Raw genomic sequence first — 18,657 nt, forward strand, 5'->3', positions numbered from 1 at the left:
TCAAAGTTATGCCTTTTCTCGGTGATTATGCCTGCAAAGTGTGTCTCCAGCATCTCTCCAAGATTTCACTATAGGAGGGTCGCTTTCTGCTTCCTACCTCTAGCCACCATCTTGGAATCTCTCTGTGTTTTTCTTTTTTCTCCAAAGTCTTTATAGATATCCAAGCACAGAAGTTTCTAAAATTGTAAGAATTCAGAAAAATAAAGCCTCTTCCTGCTCATGTAACTAAGCCCAGCCCTGACACAGCAGCTCTCAGACATAAGATGAGCCCTGGATTCCCAGCTAACCCATTCAATGATCAGCACTGAACAAAGAACACTTACCAAGGTGTAGGATATAAGATGGGTTTTCCTTGTCCCTATTTTTAAAGTGATTTATGCAGAACAAGGGACACTGAATGTCTATGAAAAAATGAGAGGAATAGTGGGGTTTTCTGACCATCATTCTCTGTTTGCTCCTGTCCTGAGTGAGGTGCAGCTAATGAATTCTTACAGAGGCTTGTTGCATCCTAGGGGTCCCTGAGACTTACCTGGATTCACCTTCAGTAACTACGTTGATGTACTGTGTCTGTTTCTCCAGGGAAGAGGCTAGAGTGTGTTGGAGTAATTAGTTACAATTGTGCTAACACAAACTGGGCAGACTCTGTGAAGGGCAGATCCACCATCTTCAGAGACAATCCCAATAACCAGCTGTACCTGCAAATGAACAGCCTGAGAACTGAGGACATGGTCAGGTATTACTCTGCAAGGAACACCATGAGTTTTCTTCAGTGGGAGCCCAGACATGAATATTTCTGCAGGGGTGCTCATGACTAGCAGTGGGTGATGAAGTCCAGAGAGGGTGATGCAATAGCAGAGAGTTCAGAGTCAGCTGCTGAGCAGGTGCACATGGAGTTTAAACTCTGGATTCCTGTCAGGCTCTGACAGATTATTGGATTCAATCATCTATTGTTGTGTTGGATGGAACTAATTGTTTTTGTTATCAACTCCTTACCTTGTTATCCTAACATATTGGGCCAGTATTTCTTTCTGTTGACTCAGCTTATCCATGTGAATTTCACAATGATGAATACTATCCCTCATGTTTACAAATGATAATGTAGCACAGCATACTAGCACTTGTCATTAATGCAGATAAAACACCCTCAAGATTCCTGGCAACATGTGTAAAACTCTCTCATTTTTTCCTGACAGGAACCCATGTCTTGGGACATGGAAAGTATTTGTGCTGTGTGTGTCCTCTAGAACCATTGCAGCTCCCAAAGCTCCCAAAGCTGTGACTAGGTCCATCAACAGCAGAGTCAGCAGGTGCTGGGGCTTCCTCAGCTCAGCACTTTCTCTGTGCATGTGAGGAAGTTGGTTTGCGAGTAGAATGAATATCTCAGGAATCCTGTGCCCCTGATCTGTGATGATTTCTGTGCATTTTACTGCCCTGATATTTTAATTGATACAGGGTGAGCCTGGGGACTTGGAAGTGATGCTTCAGTGTTGATACCACATATAGACTTATGAAAATGTGACATCTGCATCATCATAGGATGTGATTTCATTTGTTTCATTCTGTAAGGAAAAAAGTATTAATTTTCTGACACCACTAGTCTGTCAAGTGGTATTGTCCCAAATTTAAAGAAGGTTATACAAAATGTTTTCCATATGGGAGAAGGAGGAAAGTGTAGGAACTATAATATTTAAAACAAAAACAAATCTTGGATAGCTTGTGACATCTGAAGAACTCACACATTAATAAAATTTACTTGGGAATTCCTAATTAAAGGTGAACAGAAAGTAAAATGGACATCAAAGACATCCCTGGAAAAGAGAAATGTGAAGGGGGGTAGTCCTGTGGTTATCTCTAGGACAGAGCTGTTCCTGCTGGAGCCAGGAGGATGCTACTTTGAAAGTTTTGCTAGAGTTATATTCCTGGAAGAATACCAGCTATTGCAGGTTCCAAAGCCAAGAGGAAAGGAGGGTTGCAGAAGGGAAAGACATACTTAGCCAAGGGACTGCAAGGGTGGGGAGAAAAGTAGAGAACTATGGCAATTGGTTTGTATACTGGAAGAAACAGACTGTGCTGTAGAGTACTTGAACTGAAAAACAAATTTCCTAATCTTCATTATTTTTTAAATAAGAAAAAAATAAACCCAAATCAAAGAACAAAACCAGAAAGCAATCCTGGTAGAAGCCAATAAAAAGGACATAAACACACACACAATATTTAAGCACAGGGCAGATGACAATTCTCAAAGCCCAGCTACAAATTCCCAAAAGTAGGTTCCATCCTGGGACACCCGAGTCCTTTTAACTATACATATAAAATAAAAGCACCTGTTGAGTAAAATAATAATTTCAGACAAATCCAAACATTCTCCAGCTCTTCCCCTCTTTCCCCAAAACAGCCCTCAGGTATCTGTTCTCCTATTGCATGACCAACAGTCAATCTTCCTGGAGTTCCCTCAAAGCGTCTTGACAAGGATCCTTATGTATGAATGTAGCATCTAAAAACATCATGTTTTCTGGGCTTCCTGGTCCATGGGTGCCCATGTCAGCAGCCATGCCCTGTGTCCTCAACTGTGGGGAATCTTCATGGATATCATATTGCCTGAAAAGCCCAGAGGCCAAAGGTGGGTTTAGAGCCAGGCAGGCTCTTGCAGCATATCATGCACATGGGACAAGCTGGGTTGATTCTCAGGATGGGCTGCCCAGTCATGGTAGATTGTGGTGTTGATGTCGTATGCTACTGAGGGTCTATATTGCTTTGCTGGAGAAAGGCTTATGGTCTCATTGGGTTGTGCCACGTCATGGATGGAGTTGTACCATGGGGCATCTTCACAGTTCTGGCTGGTCCTGGACCACCCATGCCAGGTAATGCTAATCCTGTTGGTCACCCATCATTCCTTGCAGGTGCAAAAATCCAGGTCCAAGACCTAGGATAATGGTGTGAACCATCTCCTTCTGTCTAGCTTCTCAGATGGAGTAATGTAGGGCTGATAAAATTCAGGTATTCTGGTCACTCCAGGTCAGATGTCCTCCCACAGATTTGGGTCTACAAACACCAAGGACATACTGCTCCCCAGCACAGTTAAGGCATCATGACCCCTGGGCCTCCAGACTTGCATAGTGCTGCACCTGCTGAACTTTGGGGCAGGATGGTGGGAGAGGCCAAGTGTGTCTTTGCTTGGGAAATATGTCCCTACTGGGAAGTTGTGTTGTCTCCCACAGGGGCCTCTGTGAGGGAATGGAAACTGCACAGGAGGAGACTGTGCTGGAGGTAAGCCTGGGGTAAATCTATCCCTCCCTAAGGTGCCACCAGAGGCTCCTGGGACCTATGCCTCATGATAGAATTGTATGACATCAAGAGAGGCCCCATTGGGACCCCAAGAAGAGGCATGTTGGGTCCCATGGTATTCAGAGAAAGCATCTGAATGGAATGAGAAAGTGGTTAGGTCATCCCCATTGGGCAGTGAGTTGGCATCTGAACCATGGAGTTTGGACCTAAAATTCAAAGACTCTGTATTGATTCCCATTATTCATTGATGGTAATTCAGGAGAATAAGCTGGAGGGGAGTTGTCATTGAAGCTGGCCACAGTCTTGAGAGCCTCATGGTACAATGGAATGGGTTAGAACTGGGCATTGCAAACATGGACATCATAACTGAGAGAGAGTTCTGGGAAAAGGTGAATCTGGAGGCTTAGTGTAAGGTGAAAGATGTACTAGAGGGAACACTTCCAGAGATATTCACAGAGTCATGCTGGTAGGCTGTAGGAGGTCAGGGGCCACTTGACTCCATACTTCCCAGCATGGCGTTGGGGCCATGGTGTAGAAGGCTTTGTAGTTTGGAGACATCCCAGGAGTCCGGAGGGGAGGCTTGGGAGAGGATGTCCAAACAGGTGATGGGGCAGGAAGTGACAGATATTTGAGGTGAACAGGAAAAACAGCATCAGACCCCAGTACTGGGGGTGATTTAATGGAACAGCAGCTGCTGGTCCTGCCAGCATACATGACAGTTGTGAGGGGGTGAGAGACGGCCTTGAGATTCCCCAAGGGTGAGCACAGCATGGGGGACTGGACTTGGTGCATCATGGGCAATTTCAGAAGATTAATGATTTTGCCCACTGTTTGATGAGGCAGGGGCCAGCCCTGTTGAAAGTTTCACCGCCCTCTAAGAGGTTGCCCATTGATATCTGTTTTGGAGTGGCATTCATTTGCTCAATGTTTTCCCCTCTGACACCAAGAACAAACCCCAGGGGTCAAACCCTCGGCACATTGGTGCCAGTCAGTAGCCTTGTGACAGCCTATGAAATACCTACCTGTTTTTGGGGCCTATTCCTACACATCCTAGCAAAACATTCCTCTCTTCCACAGAAAATACATATTCCTTTTTTGCTTCCCCAAGGGAAAAAACAACACTTCCTTTAAGGCAGCATCTAAAGCTGTACCCTGGATATGATTGGCCCAACATCTACACAGATTCTAATCATTTCCTGCTGAGAAGCTCTTTGTCTATTTGGGTGGAAGGCTGCTTTACAAGCCTTATTAGCATTCTTGAAAGCCTTCCATTCTACCAGTATGTTTCCGGCTTTGGTATCAACCACTCTCCTGCCTACATTTTGCAGTAGGCATGCCACAAACTCTTGATATGGCTCAGCAGGACTTTCAAGAATGCTAGTTAATTCCCAAACTTTCTCTCCTTTCCTGTGTAGTTCTCTCCATGCCCCTGAAGGGGATATTGTAATTGCTTATCTACGTCTTCAAAAGGTCCTCTTCCCATTAACACATCTGCAGTTATTTGAAGTCCATGAGCCAAATTTCGTTTAGCCTGCTCCTGACATAAATCTACAAAATCTGTTTGCCACAGCAAATAATCACCTAGAGAGAGGCATGCATTAGCAAGCCCTGTCTTTTCCTCTGGAGACACAGCAGTGTCTCCTATCACACTGTAATAGCCCTGTGTAAATGGCTCTATAGAGCTATACATTGTTCAGCCTTGTTTCACCTCCTTTAAATTTTAAATGGAATCTTTTCATGAAATCTCTGTTGCATGCCAGAGTTGTTAGCATCTGGCCTTCTGAGCACAGGGTAACATTTAAAACCAGCTGTATCCTCTCCCTGACCTGTGAGGTTCCTGCCAGGCAGCCTGCAGGGGACACTTAGCAAGAATAGAAAAAATTTTTGCCTGTGGAAGTACCCCCAAATGCATGGTTCCCTATGCTTGGTGTGCCTCATTTGACATTAAATCAGAATCTGAATCATTGTTGGATTGAATTGTAATGTTATGGGAAACCTATTCTCATAAGGTGGGGTGGATTGCTCAGTGGCTTCACTGCCCACATGTTTTTCCTTTATGGGATACTGCCTTGGTGATTGTAAGGGGTGAGCCCCACATGCCAGTTCAAATACTGAGGAAGCTTTGTGTGAGGGAGTAGGCCCCAAACAATCTCTAATCATAGACCACAAACCAAAAGTAAAAATGGGCATGCATTTGGGACTTTCAGCAGCATACGTGCCTTCAGCCTGACTCCTACCTTGTTCCATGTTTCTAAATTTATGGTACCTCTTCAGGAAACCATGGGCAAGTATCCTATACAATATCTAAAAACTGCAAAAGTTGCATCGACTTGACTCTGCTTCCTCTCATCTTTAACATAGCTTTTAAAGCCTGTATGGAGCACTCTCAGTCCTTAGACACACCCAGTCCTATGGCTTTATACTTGGCTGTACTCATCTCACCCTCCACCCCCTCTTTACTTCTCTTATGTGTACACTTGATGGAGAGTGTCTCCTCATCTCAGGCTTCAAGTTCCCCAGTAGTTAGTTTCCCATCCAGCTGTCACTTCCCTCTCAGGTCCCTGTTTGGGATGCTACCTCTAGCATCACACACAGGCTTGTCCTAGATATCTAACTTGTGGTGACTGGAGATGCAGAAAGGACAACAGAGAAGACAAAATGTGTATAAAGCTGGGGCCAAGTAGGCTGTGTGCTCAGATGGACACACACCACCACCGCCCATCTCCAGTGTGTTTATTAAATCAATAGCAAGACTGGGTGGAGAGGCATTTCTTGGGGAAGGGGACGTGACCCGTGATCCCCTTGGCAACAGGAGGGACCTATGACAGCTTCTCTCCAAACATAAACTTTAAAGGAAAAAACGGTTGTACTGCATCTTGCCCACTTCTGCAGCTGAGACTGTGAAAATTAAGCGTGCAATTTTACTGGGCATAACTATACTCGTTCCCTGCTGCGGTTTTGGGCTATGCCAAACTCAAACTTGCAGCTTGTTCAATACACCTGTCTGCTCCCTTGACACTAACTTCATTTTAAGTGAAATTAGACAGGATCAGATACACAAAAGAGACATGTTTTCTCTCATACATGGAAGATAGGTCCAATGATAAACATGTATACAAAAACAAGCATGACCATATAGAAACTCAGTTATGGACCCTGTTTGTAACAGTGGAACCCAGGGAAAGAGAGAAAGGAAAAGAAAATCATAGAGCCTCAGTAATACTGCAGGAGATATAAGGATGTGTATTGAAAGCTGTTGAAAAACAGGGTGGGAGGTAAAGGGGTAAGGGAGAATATTCTAAGGGATTGAATGAACCAAGGTAAAGCACACCCAGAAGTTTGCATACATTGTAAAACCCCTTTGAACATCAACTCAAATATTAAGTATGAAAACCAGGATTGTAAAACATTCACAGTGTGTGGGGATTACTAGGGGGAAGGGGGTGGGTAAGGATAGAGATTAAGGTGATGTTATATGATTAATGAAACAGAACTAAAATACCTCCAGCAATAATTTTATGTGGGGTGGGGATTGGGATGAGAGGGAGGAATGATGGGGACAATGTAAATAATATACAATATAAGAATAATTGGAACAGTCACTATAAATTCCACCTATAATGAATATAATAAAAAAAATTTGGAATTGAAGAAAAATACGTACTATGGATTTCTAAATGTTATATGGGTTAACTTCAGCTTACTATTCACTTTGAGGCAAGTTTCCTGGAGACATCCACTCTGAGAATTATGAAAAATAACTACTTACAAATTATAATGCTGGCAGTTACAAAATGCAGGAGAAAGAGAGAAATTGGGTAACTGGTTCAAGAAAGTGCAAGATTAGACAGTATAAGCAATGTGGAATCATAGATTTGAGACTGATATGCTCTTACTGCAGTTCTTAAGCACACTTGGCAGTAGTGAGGCCCAAGGGCTCAGGCTTCCCAGTTCCTTGGGTTTGCTGGGCTCAGCCCATGCTGAATTCAAGCAGGTTGGACTCGAACACATACTGCTTTCCCAGACAGGCTATGCACACTGACAGACTTACATTTCTGGGGTGTTGGAAAAAACCTTGCTCCCTTCGTTACATGAGTCACTATTGAAGGAGACTCAGTGTTGGCTCCTCACTCTGACAAACCTCTGTTTAAATTCCAGGACTGTGTGTTGCATCCTCCATAGTTCTTTCACTCATTGTCCTTGCAGAACTAGAACTGTGTGGATTCTGAAAATGTTGGCCAGTTTCCTCTTACAGAGCAGTGGATCAGACTTCCCCTGCAATTGCCTTCAGTATCTTCTTGAGACTGACAAGTGTAGATTCAGAGAGCAGAGAGAGCAGAGATTGGCAGCAGATGTGGGCAATGAAGGCTGAGGAACCAGGGGCCTTCTGGGCTTCTCCCTCAAGGCTTTATACTTAGAAGATCCTAGCACCCTAAGCCTATGAAGGGAGGGACATCTTTGTCCATCTCCACAATTCATTTGGCCCAATTCTATTGAACAATAGTACTTGGCTTCTTTCTTTATATACAAATCTATCCCTCAAGTCATTGCTTGGAGACACTTTTAGTTCCACTTGACTTCATTCCACAGAAGGAGAGACTGGTAGACAAGAAGTGAATGAATGAAGATTCTGATAATAGTCTAGAGAGGTCTTGCACATCACTATTTTACAGTACACTGTTCTAGGAAGAAATAGCATCAGAATGTCAAAATCAAAATATGTTGTAAGATGCTTGTGACATCTATGATACTGCCTGTGCCTCCAATCAATGACAATTTAAACACACTTTTCTTTACTCTCAGGTGTATTTTAGCCTACAATACCTGGTAAAAGAAGGAACAATTTATCTGTTCTTATCTGTGGAGCAACAGGAATTTTCTTCTCCTCTCCACCATCATACAGGCTTTGATGACTGAGAGGATCAGGTTCTCATGGTTCCAGGTTCCAGAACTTTTTCACTGTTCTCATGGCAGTGATGTTTGCACAAGCGGGCATATTTTTCGTTATGTGTGCAATATAATGGTAAAATACATAAATTTAATATGTCAATGCATCAATAAAGCTGTTGCAAATAAACACAGGTGCAGAGGTGGAGAAAACATCCACAGGCAAAAAGAGTGTTGTGGACAGGGGACAAACCACAGTCATGCAATTGTCCCATAATTCCTTTACATTTTCCTAAGTTAAATCCTGAAATGAAGCAATAAATAAGTGGATTGTACCAGCATAAGTAGGCAGGTGAAGTTCTGTCCAAGGGATAGAATCAGGAAAACTATGTCCCAGTGATGAGAATCAGAGTTCATCACACTGGGTTCAATCTTACCAAAGTGATATCTTGGTCACATTTAATCCCCCCTCCATGTTTCTGAGCTTATAGATGCATTCTAAAGTGCTATGGACACTCCAGGACATTCACATCTATTTGCGTCTCTGACACTTCTAACAAATCTTGCTATATAGCAGGAGGACATGAAAATAAGTCCTCCGTCTGATCATGAAAACCAGCACAGCACTGACACTGCAGATCTGAGAGAAGCCCAGCCCTGGATTCCTGCTGATCCCACTCAGTGATCAACATGGAAGACAGACCATTCACACTGATGTTTTACAGTGTGATATTTTTGAAGAACAGGAGATACTGAGTAGGGGAAGCGATATGAGTGAGGGAAACAGTGTGTATGTATGACAGTTTCTGACCAGGATACTCTGTGTTTTCAGGTGTGCAATATAAGGACAGATTTCTGAACAGGATTCTATATGATTGCAGGCGTCCAATATAAGTTGCAGCTGATGTAATATGAGAGGGGCCTGGTACAGCCTTGGGGTTCTCTGAGACACCCCTGTGCAGCCTCTGGATTCACCTTCTTGGATTTGGGGAAATACAAAACCTGCCAGGTACTTGGAAGGGAATAGAGTTGGTTGGACGTATCAACTCAAATGGTGAAAACCCATACTACACAGACTCCATGAAGGGTAGATTCACCATCTACAGAGACAACAAGAACACATTCTCTCTGAAATGAGCAGCTTGAGAGGTGAGAATATGGCCACATTTTACTGTGTTAAAGACACAGTGACGGGATCTCTGTGTGAGACGGAATGCTAACCTCCAGTCAAGGGCATTGAGGACTAGCAAGGGGCATTCAGCATACATGAAGCATAGGGTTGGCATCATAAGCAGGTGCAGAAATGAGTCAAGGACTGTTCCTGTGTGCTTTGGCTACATCACCATTTAAATATCTCAGGGAGTCATAGTAGATTTATGATCTATTGTAGACTTTAGTTCTGTTTTGGCCCTGTTGTGATTTTCAAATACTAGATGTATTCTCAAATAAACATAATTCAGAATGTCAATTTGGGGCTCAGAAGTAAATTTGCTGTGGTCAAGGCTCTCTGGTGAGACTTTTCCTATGACAGCACAGAGACTAAGAGGGAGTCCCTGATTTGGACACATTTTGGGATTAAGAAAGCAAAATGGGATTGAGCTCAGTGCAATTGATGCATAAAACCTAACAATTTTCAATTTTCCCCTGCTATGAGGTACTTTGATGAATGGTCTCAGAACAAGCCAATTTATAATATTTTACACAATTTATTTTGCTTTTGATTATAATCTTTCATACATCTCCCTTTATATCTTTGGTGACCCCTGAGTTCTAAATCCCAGACAGCAGTGTACCTTCCTGAGCTCAGGTATGCTTTTGTCCATGGGGTCCAGGGAAAGGCTGGTGTACCTTGTCAGTCACCATATCCCAGGACTCTCCTACTTTCTTATGTGTAAAGATTCTTGTGGGAAATGGAAGTGGACATTTCGAGTCCACAACATGAGAGGTGGAAATTGAGATGATCTTGAACTGCTCAGTCTGTCATGGAGTCACCTCCATCCCAATGCCTTTGGGGAGACTTGAAGATGGAATTTGCCATTGTGCTGTTAGCTCTGGGGACAGCATCTTGTTCTCTTTTTGCTGTGTCCTCATGGCTCCACAATAATGGGTTTCTTCATACTTTCAGTGAATGTTTCATCTATACAAAGTACATACAGTTTCCCACTCCAGGTGCTCATGAACTCCAATCCCTGTGCAATAACCTGTGGGCATCTATGCAGTGACTGTAGAGTAGGACAATCAGTAATGCATGAGCGACATGGGTGATTTGAAATGAAGGTGGCCATCATGCATTGGGAGAGCACAAAAATGGGGTCCATTGACTGAGTCCACAAGACCTAGGGCAAATCGACTAATGTCTGTTCATTAAACATGTCTTCTCCACATGATCTTCTGTTCAAGATTTTGTGATTAATGAGTAGTACAAAGTTCAGGGGGTTTCATCCTTATGATCCATATGAGAGAGGGAAAGGAAACTGTTACTGAATGTGGATAACAGGTTTTCCACATGTTACTTATGGAAGATACTGTTGATTTCTCACTGTCATGTTTTGCTAACTTTGTAGAAAATCAGTCACTGGAAAAGGTGGGATTCTTCCTGGTCCTTATGTTTCACGTGACAGCTGTTCACTGGAGCCATGCTGCGTTTTTCTGCAAGACTCTATGGCATGTGTTGACATCAGGGAGTGTGACCACTCTAACTTCAATCTTCTGGAGCATTGCTGTGTTGGTCTCAGAGCTATCTTTCATGTGCTGATGTCAGGTAGTCTGATCACACTGGCTTTCTTCTTTTCCCTTATGATTGCCTTCAGTATTCAGCATCTTTTGTGGCTGCAAAAGTTTATTGCTATCAATTTTTATACTGTTGAAAATATTGTCGTTTGCATTGTAAAAGAGTAATAAAAATGTTTATCCTTTTTGAAAAAATGCACATTATCCATATTAATTACTCTATTCATAAATATGTGAGAAATTTCCACATCCCTGTGTCTTCTGCAGTTTATTTCATGCAAGTTTTATGAATTTCCATGTAGAACACACCTCCTCAGTTTAAATTATCCCCAAGTGTTTTGTATCTCACAGCATTTCAGATAGAATTTTTTCAATTTCTATTTCAGATAGTTGCCCGTTGGTGTATTACTGATATTACAAATATTACTGTGTTACAAATATTACTTATTTGTGTAAGATAATTTTTGTATAATTTATTAAAATTATGTATTATTCATAAAATTTCATGTTTTCTCTATATATGATTATATTTAACAGAGTACTATATATAATGTATAAAAAGTGGAATCAACCAGATACCATTCAATGGATGAAATTTGAAGTAAATGAGATATTACAGAAGTGAGATATTGATCACCCCAAAAATCGAATTCTGATCTTCTGCAGACACATGATAGAACTGGAGACCATTGTTTCTAGTGAAATATGTCAAACATACAAAGACAAATACCACATATTCTCACGCATTTGTAGATTCTAATAAATAAAGAGTGCAGCAATGAAAGGGAAAATTGGTCACATGAGTCTAGGAAAGGCAGGTGAGAGGGAAAAGAGAATGTGATCAATAAAAAGTGGCCAAAATGGTTAGAATGGAGAAATTACTGCTGATTCTTGTTTAGCACAGTAAGCAATCAAAGGTTAAAATGATCTAAGATATATTTCAATAGGACCAGAAAGCAAGGTCACAAAATTCCAAAACTTAAAAATTATTGATATTTGAAGAGATTGTTTTTATTACATTAGTTTGAATTAAGTTTTCAATTATTCATTCATATCCCCATAAAGATTTACAAAATTAGGCAAGGTGATGTATTTCAATCCTGTAATCCCAGTTACTCAGGAGGCAGAGATTGGGAGGATAAGAGATTGAGGCCAATGCGAAAAGCTTGGTGTGGTGGTGTATGCCTAGAATAACAATTGTCACAGGACCATAGACAGAAGGATCAATATTCAGACAACCTGGGCAAAAACACTAACTTATAACAAAAAAAAGTGGCTCCTCTGGAAAGGCACTCTCATACTAAATGTAAGGCCTTGAGTTTGAACCCTGGAATCTCAAATCTACCAGGAGATACACATACTATGACTAAATTAAAATTAAAAAGTTAACTATGTTCTGCCATATAGATGTGGATCATTTTGCCAAACATGGCAGTGTTTCTTTGTGTGAATGCTGAACACTAACCTATTCTGCAAAACCACCACGTTTCCATTATATGTTTCTTGTTCCAAAAAACACTGAAGTTAATTCCATATTTGGCTGCTGTAAATTATCTGTGCAGTTATTGTGTACATGACTTTGACAAAATTGCTTCCTATCCACCAGACTTGTACTCATTAGTGGATTTGTGGGAGCTTAGTGATGGTATCTTTTCCTTGGTCAAACAGTTTAACAGCATATATTAGTTGTACATGGTATTTTATTGTGTTACCATGTACCATGGTTAGGTTCATCTCCCATTCCTCCATTCTGTGTAAAATGATTTCCAATGTTTAATTGCTCTCTTTTTAGGCAGGTATATAAAGTGACTCAATCATATTTACCCTACTTTACCTCTATATTCACCCCCACATTTTCCTATTACTTACCCCAATAAAAGATTTTTAAGAAATTTGTACTTCATTTTCATATTGCGTATACATTGTCAAAAGTGTATTTGCCATGGAATTTCATGTGTGAATATATTGAACTTCTATCAGATAAGCACTTCATTATTCTCCTTTACTCCTTCCTCCCTCCCCAGCTTCAGTGAGTTTCATTATGACTTCACAAACACAGACACAATGTAAAATCACAGTTTGCTTTCACTTGGCATTTTCCTGATGGTTAGAAAATTTGAGGATGGTGTATGTGTGATTTGCCCATATGAATGTGAAATATCTATTTAATTTTGTTGCCCATTGAGTAAGTTTTTTCCTTGCTCTTAAATAGTTGGAGCACTCTATATGTTTGGTCAGAGACTCCTAATGAGGAGAAGGCTTTTCAACAATTTCCTCACAATCTGTGAGTGGTCTTCACTTCATAATACCTCCCTGGGCTGTGAAGAAGCTGGGCATCAGGATGCAATGCCATTTGACCGTTTTGACATTTCTCCCTGTGCATTTGGGTTCTGACAATTATTGCCAGTGTTGAAGGATGGGGTGCCTCAGAGACAGAGAACTCCACCAGAGTCACCAGGTTATTATCACTGGCAGAGAAAGAATTCAGAGATGACACATAATAAGGAATTATGGGGAAGTTTCATTACAGAGGAAAGTACACCCTTGAGAGGGAGTGAGTACTTTAAGGGAGACTTTCTTGTTACAGGTTTTACTGACTGGAATTTACATGAAGATAGGGGATGTGGTAGAAGGTTGCATGGGTTATGTTATGATTAACACAGCTTGATAAACAATACTCATTTCTTTGGCATTTCAACATGTGTGTTAGAAAGGCAGAAAGGATGTTGACAGATGTAGCTATTATTTAATTAAATAAGTTCCACAAATATAGGAGTTCAGAATGGCCAGCCTTGGCTTTCATGTGTGTGTGTGTGTGTGTGTGTGTGTGTGTGTTTCTGTGTGAGTTGCTGAGCATATGGGTTGTGTATGTATATGTGTGTGTGTGTGTGAGTGCAAGTATGAGTGTGACTGAGTGTGTGGGTGGTGTGTGCACATATTCATTCATGATTAGCATCTTCAGCACATTTCACTCCTGACAGATCAGATGAGGCTAACAAGAGAGAGAGAGAGAGAGAGAGTTGAGCTCTCCAAAAGATCAGCAAGCAGCGTTCTCCCAGGAGACAGGGCTCCCCATTGTGTACATCCCACATGCAATTCCCCAATCACATCATTGATGAAGCTGCACCTTCACTTAAATTCAGGCTCTTCTACACACTGGAAATATTTTCTGGGAGTAAAGGACATCCTCCCTAAGAACATGACACACTCTGGGGTCTTTGTTTTCCTGCTGGCAGCTCCCAGATGTGAGTGTCTCAGGGTTTCAGGCAGGATAACATGGGAATGCTTCCTCTGAGCTCATGACTCACTCTACTCTCTGTCTCCAGGTGTCCTGTCCTAGGTGCAGCTGCAGGAGAGGGACCCTTGCCTGTTGAAACCCCCACAGACTCTGTCCCTCACCTTTTCTACCTCTGGTTACTCCACCTCAAGTGATCACTTGTGGAGTTGGATCCCACAGCCCACAGAGAAAGAGCTGCACTGGGTAGTGCACGACTATAGAGATGAGGACATCTACTACAACCCTTCCCTTAAGAGTTCAGTCACCATGGCAGTGGATATAGTCCAAACCTGTTCACCTTGCATCTGAGCTCAATGACCATGGAGAACAAAACCGTGTATTACTGTGACATACAGTGACAGGATTTCACTAACCTGCCTGCAGCGGACAGAAGGCCTGGACTTTATGATTCTCTCAAGTCTCACCCAGCCCTGGATTCCAGAACAGAATCAGTCACAGGAGGGAACAGCCAGACACTTTCTATTTAGTTCAGTGGTTTTCTTTCATCTCCAAAGTCTCAGCAGCCTCTAGGGATGACTTTCTTTGTTTTGGCTCATGTCTCTCACTGTGGCAGTAAATTAGTAAGTGACTCTATTTAAGGATTCACTGGGACCATTCACTAGGAACATATCCTTCATAAATTCAGCTTTTCCTCCGTGACAAGCAAAATAGCCCAAGAATTCTCACTATCCCTGAACTGCTGTTTTGGGTCAAACTTGTCCCTGAAAATTCAAATGGAGATACCTAAATGACAGTAGAATCTAATTTGAACTGTGTCATTTGAAGAGGTAAATATGATTGAGTAAAAGCTTGGATCCAAAAGGACTATGGACTTAATTGGAAGAGAATCTAACAATAGACCTCCCTAGTTATTTGTCTCTGTCTCTACCTCTACAATTCCCTGTTCTTCCCTCTCACCCTCACTCCATTCCTCTCTCCTCCTCTCTGTTCTTTCTCTCTCTGTTGCCCTATCTATCCCCATTCTGCTTCCATTCACCCATTGAAAATTCCATAATCTAAATGGGCCTCTATGTCCAGAAACTACCCTGGAACTCATGGAGTTAAAAGGAACCAAGCACACTGGCACTTTTTTCTTTGACTTCTATTCACCAGATGTCTGAGGAAATAATTCTGCCATTAAGACACCCAGGCTCTGGCATCCTGTTTTGAAAGGATGAGCTAGTAAAAACTATCAGGAAAGAATTCCTCTGAACACTCTCCCTGTTGCTGTGCCTCCCCACACAGACAAAGGAACACCTGCCTTAGTTGGGTATGATCAGTCCTCCTTACCTCTGCCCATCAGGTCCCTTTGCTCCCTGGGATATTGAATCTTCTGCACCACATGCACACTGTGGCCCTCAATGGACAGGGTTTTCTCTTCTCTATTTATTCGTCAGGGTCATGGATGGAGAAGCAGCAGACCACATGAGCTGAAAACACACCTCACAGATTCTGCATTATGGAGGCAGGAGGTCAGGCACAGAGCTGAAAAACCTGCAGGTCTCTAGTAGGTGATAATCAGCATACAGCTCAGAAAGCAGTCCTCTGGGTGGTAGTAAGAAAGGTTCTCCACTACCACATGGAGAATCCAGGTGGATTATGACAACCAGATGGATGTAACCCTGCATCCTGCACACTCTCTCCTGTCCCATATTGCACAATGAATGTCAAACCAAAATCAATTTCTCTCTCAAACACCTAAATCCAGACTAAACCTGTCCTCAGACCTTGAGTACTGCTCACTTTCTCCCATTGTTCCCTCATCTTCCAATTCAGAAAGTTCTGTGATAATTTGACCCTGAAGGTATCGATGTCCCCTTCACTGGGTTAGACACATGTCATGTGTCTATGAACACTCGAGGGAAGTGTCTCCTGCCCTGTAAGCCCATGTGTCATGCAAAGTCAGGATTTCCACCCACAAGGCTCCAATTATGGGTAGTCCACTATCACATGTGTAATATACTTCTGGTGATCCCAGATTACCTCATACTAAAGCACTTGAAGTCAGAGGATGTACAGGTTGTCCCATATGCATAACACCAATGTGTTTAAGGCCATCAGAGGATGTGTGCTGACAGTGGTCAGTGAATGGCCTGGGTTGGCCATTCACCACTGAACTTTGGTCATAGTGAAGCATCTGAGTTCTCAAATTTTAAACAGCATGAATGAAGGTTATTTTGCACCTGAAACATTTGTGTACTACTAAGAAATCCTAACTGAAAATGAAATGAAGACTTACAGAGTTAATTTAAGCCATGGTAATGCAAAAGGAGAAATATTAAATGCAATGACAATGACAATGTTCCAAAATGTTACAGATATGCAATGAATCAAGGTGATTTGTGCACTGCTAGAGGCTTTCAGATGAGGGAGGAAGAGATTTCACAGACTTGCTTCCCAACACAGCTTCTTGTGATAGAAGCTATGCCTGCAGCTATCTGGGTATTAACTGAACAGTCAATCATTGCAGGGTGCAGAGCATAAGGACATTTCTCTCACATCTGTATTGACTCTTATGAATGTCTTAGTGACTAAAATTGCAAGTTACACTTGTAACTTAAGAACCAGTGTTGCTGTAACAAGGTTCCCTGAGTTCAGTCCTCACAGGGGACACTTAGGCTACACTTACACAACAGGGGCACTCAGCTGAGAACAAGCACAGCCTCAGCACCAATGGCAGATGATATTAACATACTCACATATGAACATTTCTTCATTGTGGTCTTGTTACTACCCAATCACTACCTTCTCAGGACATCAGAAATGATTCTTTTCTTTCTTTTATTTTTGATGGGTTAGGTAGTTGCTTCTTATGCAGTTACTCTACATCAGCCACACCTCAGAACCTATTTTTATTTAGATTTTTTTTCAGATAAGGTCTCATGCTATCTCTTGGAGTGGATCTTGCACTGTCTTCCTGGTAACACCAAATGGAGCTGAGAGCATTCATGCACGCCATATTGCCAGGCTTCTTTGTTACTAATGTGGTGTGATGTTACAGATGTGGAGTTACTAATAATGTGTGACTTCATAAGTGTTTCTCCCACAAACAAGTGAGCTGAAGGATTCTCCTGACATGGGAACCATTTAATGTGGATCCCAGACTGCATTACAATGCTAGTCATTGAGTGCAGCTTTCTCTGAATGACATGGCTTATTTGAAGCCCTCAGCCTTCACTAAGGGCCAAGCAGTTCATGACCATCACTGTAGGCTGAGGATGTCTTTTATGGAGGGAAATTTCTTTCCACCTTAGTGTCAGAAGAAATCCAGCTTCACTGATGACTCTATATTTTTCTGTTCAATTTTCATTTGTCAGATGTAAGTTTTTGTAATAGTGGTATATTGCATGCGACATAATTTACCAACTTAAATATTTTCATGTACTCAGTTAAGTGTCATCAAATTGATTCTGTCATTCTTTGCTCACCACTGACCTTCACCTGCACCCTTCTCCTCTTCCCAAACCAGAAGCCTGAAACCATCAAGAAACTCCTGTCATGTTCTCAGCCCAGTCCTGCAGTATGTTCTACTGGCTGTTTCTGAATTTTAGTGTTTTAGGACCCCTGTGTAAGTGGCTCCTACGTTATTCCTCCTTTAGTGACTGGCTTATTTACCTTATTACCAGTCATATTTATGTAACAGGAAAAGTTTCACTCACTCAGGTTTTCTTTTGTCATGGCTACTAGAAAATAAATCCAAATATTTGAGTGATCAAAAGATATAAAATAAATGAGTAAAGCCTCTCCTTTTCCTAAAACTACACTTTGTTTTTGTCATCATGGATAATTGCAAATGGAATCCCTTTCCATTTCCTTTCCTGCAATATTCTTAACATATAAAAGTGCTATTGACACTTTTCTGTTGATTTTATGAACCTAAATGTGCAATCTAGCCAGTAAACTTTTCTCATGATTATCACCTTCAGATGACTGGAAGTTCCCTGATTTTCTTGTTCAATTTTAATTTTCTATAGAGTCATTTTTTCCCATTTTATTCAAAATGATCCATTCACATATTTTAGAATTTTACTCTATTTTTACACAAATTTTAACTGTGTGACCTATGGTTACACAACCTATGGTTGTTTCCTATCTCCAGGTTTCCAGGCAAAGGTCACCTAGTGCAATGAGGGGAAGGAGCAAATGGTCTTTCCAGATGCTCAGCCTTACCTGTGTCACACACACTCTCAGCATCTGAGTATTTTTTTGTCCTGGATATGAATTTGAGCAGAGAAGGTCCTGGGTTGTATTGCTGTGATCTGGGCTAAGCGGAGCACATTCAGCGTGATCATATCCAGGGAAACAGACAAAAGCAAGTGTTGTTATAGCTGAGCAATGTGACAGGTGAGGACAGTGCTGGTATTTCTGTGTCCAAGCACTGTAATCTTCATGCAGTGCAAGTCCAGACACAGTCCACCTTGCAGAGGTGCTCATAACCAGCAGGGGGCATGCAGGTTCACTATCGTTGCCCAGGAATC

The 18,657-nt window shown here is 41.8% G+C and overlaps 1 pseudogene; it reads right to left on the reverse strand.

The window, feature by feature from the left end:
* Positions 1-2,733: 2,733 nt before the first annotated feature.
* LOC141410460 (B-cell CLL/lymphoma 9 protein-like) overlaps positions 2,734-18,657 on the reverse strand; it is a 52,910-nt pseudogene continuing 36,986 nt past the window's right edge.

This window comes from Castor canadensis, chromosome 3 (assembly GCF_047511655.1).
Source record: "Castor canadensis chromosome 3, mCasCan1.hap1v2, whole genome shotgun sequence".
In the NCBI taxonomy this organism is placed as follows: Eukaryota; Metazoa; Chordata; class Mammalia; order Rodentia; family Castoridae; genus Castor; species Castor canadensis.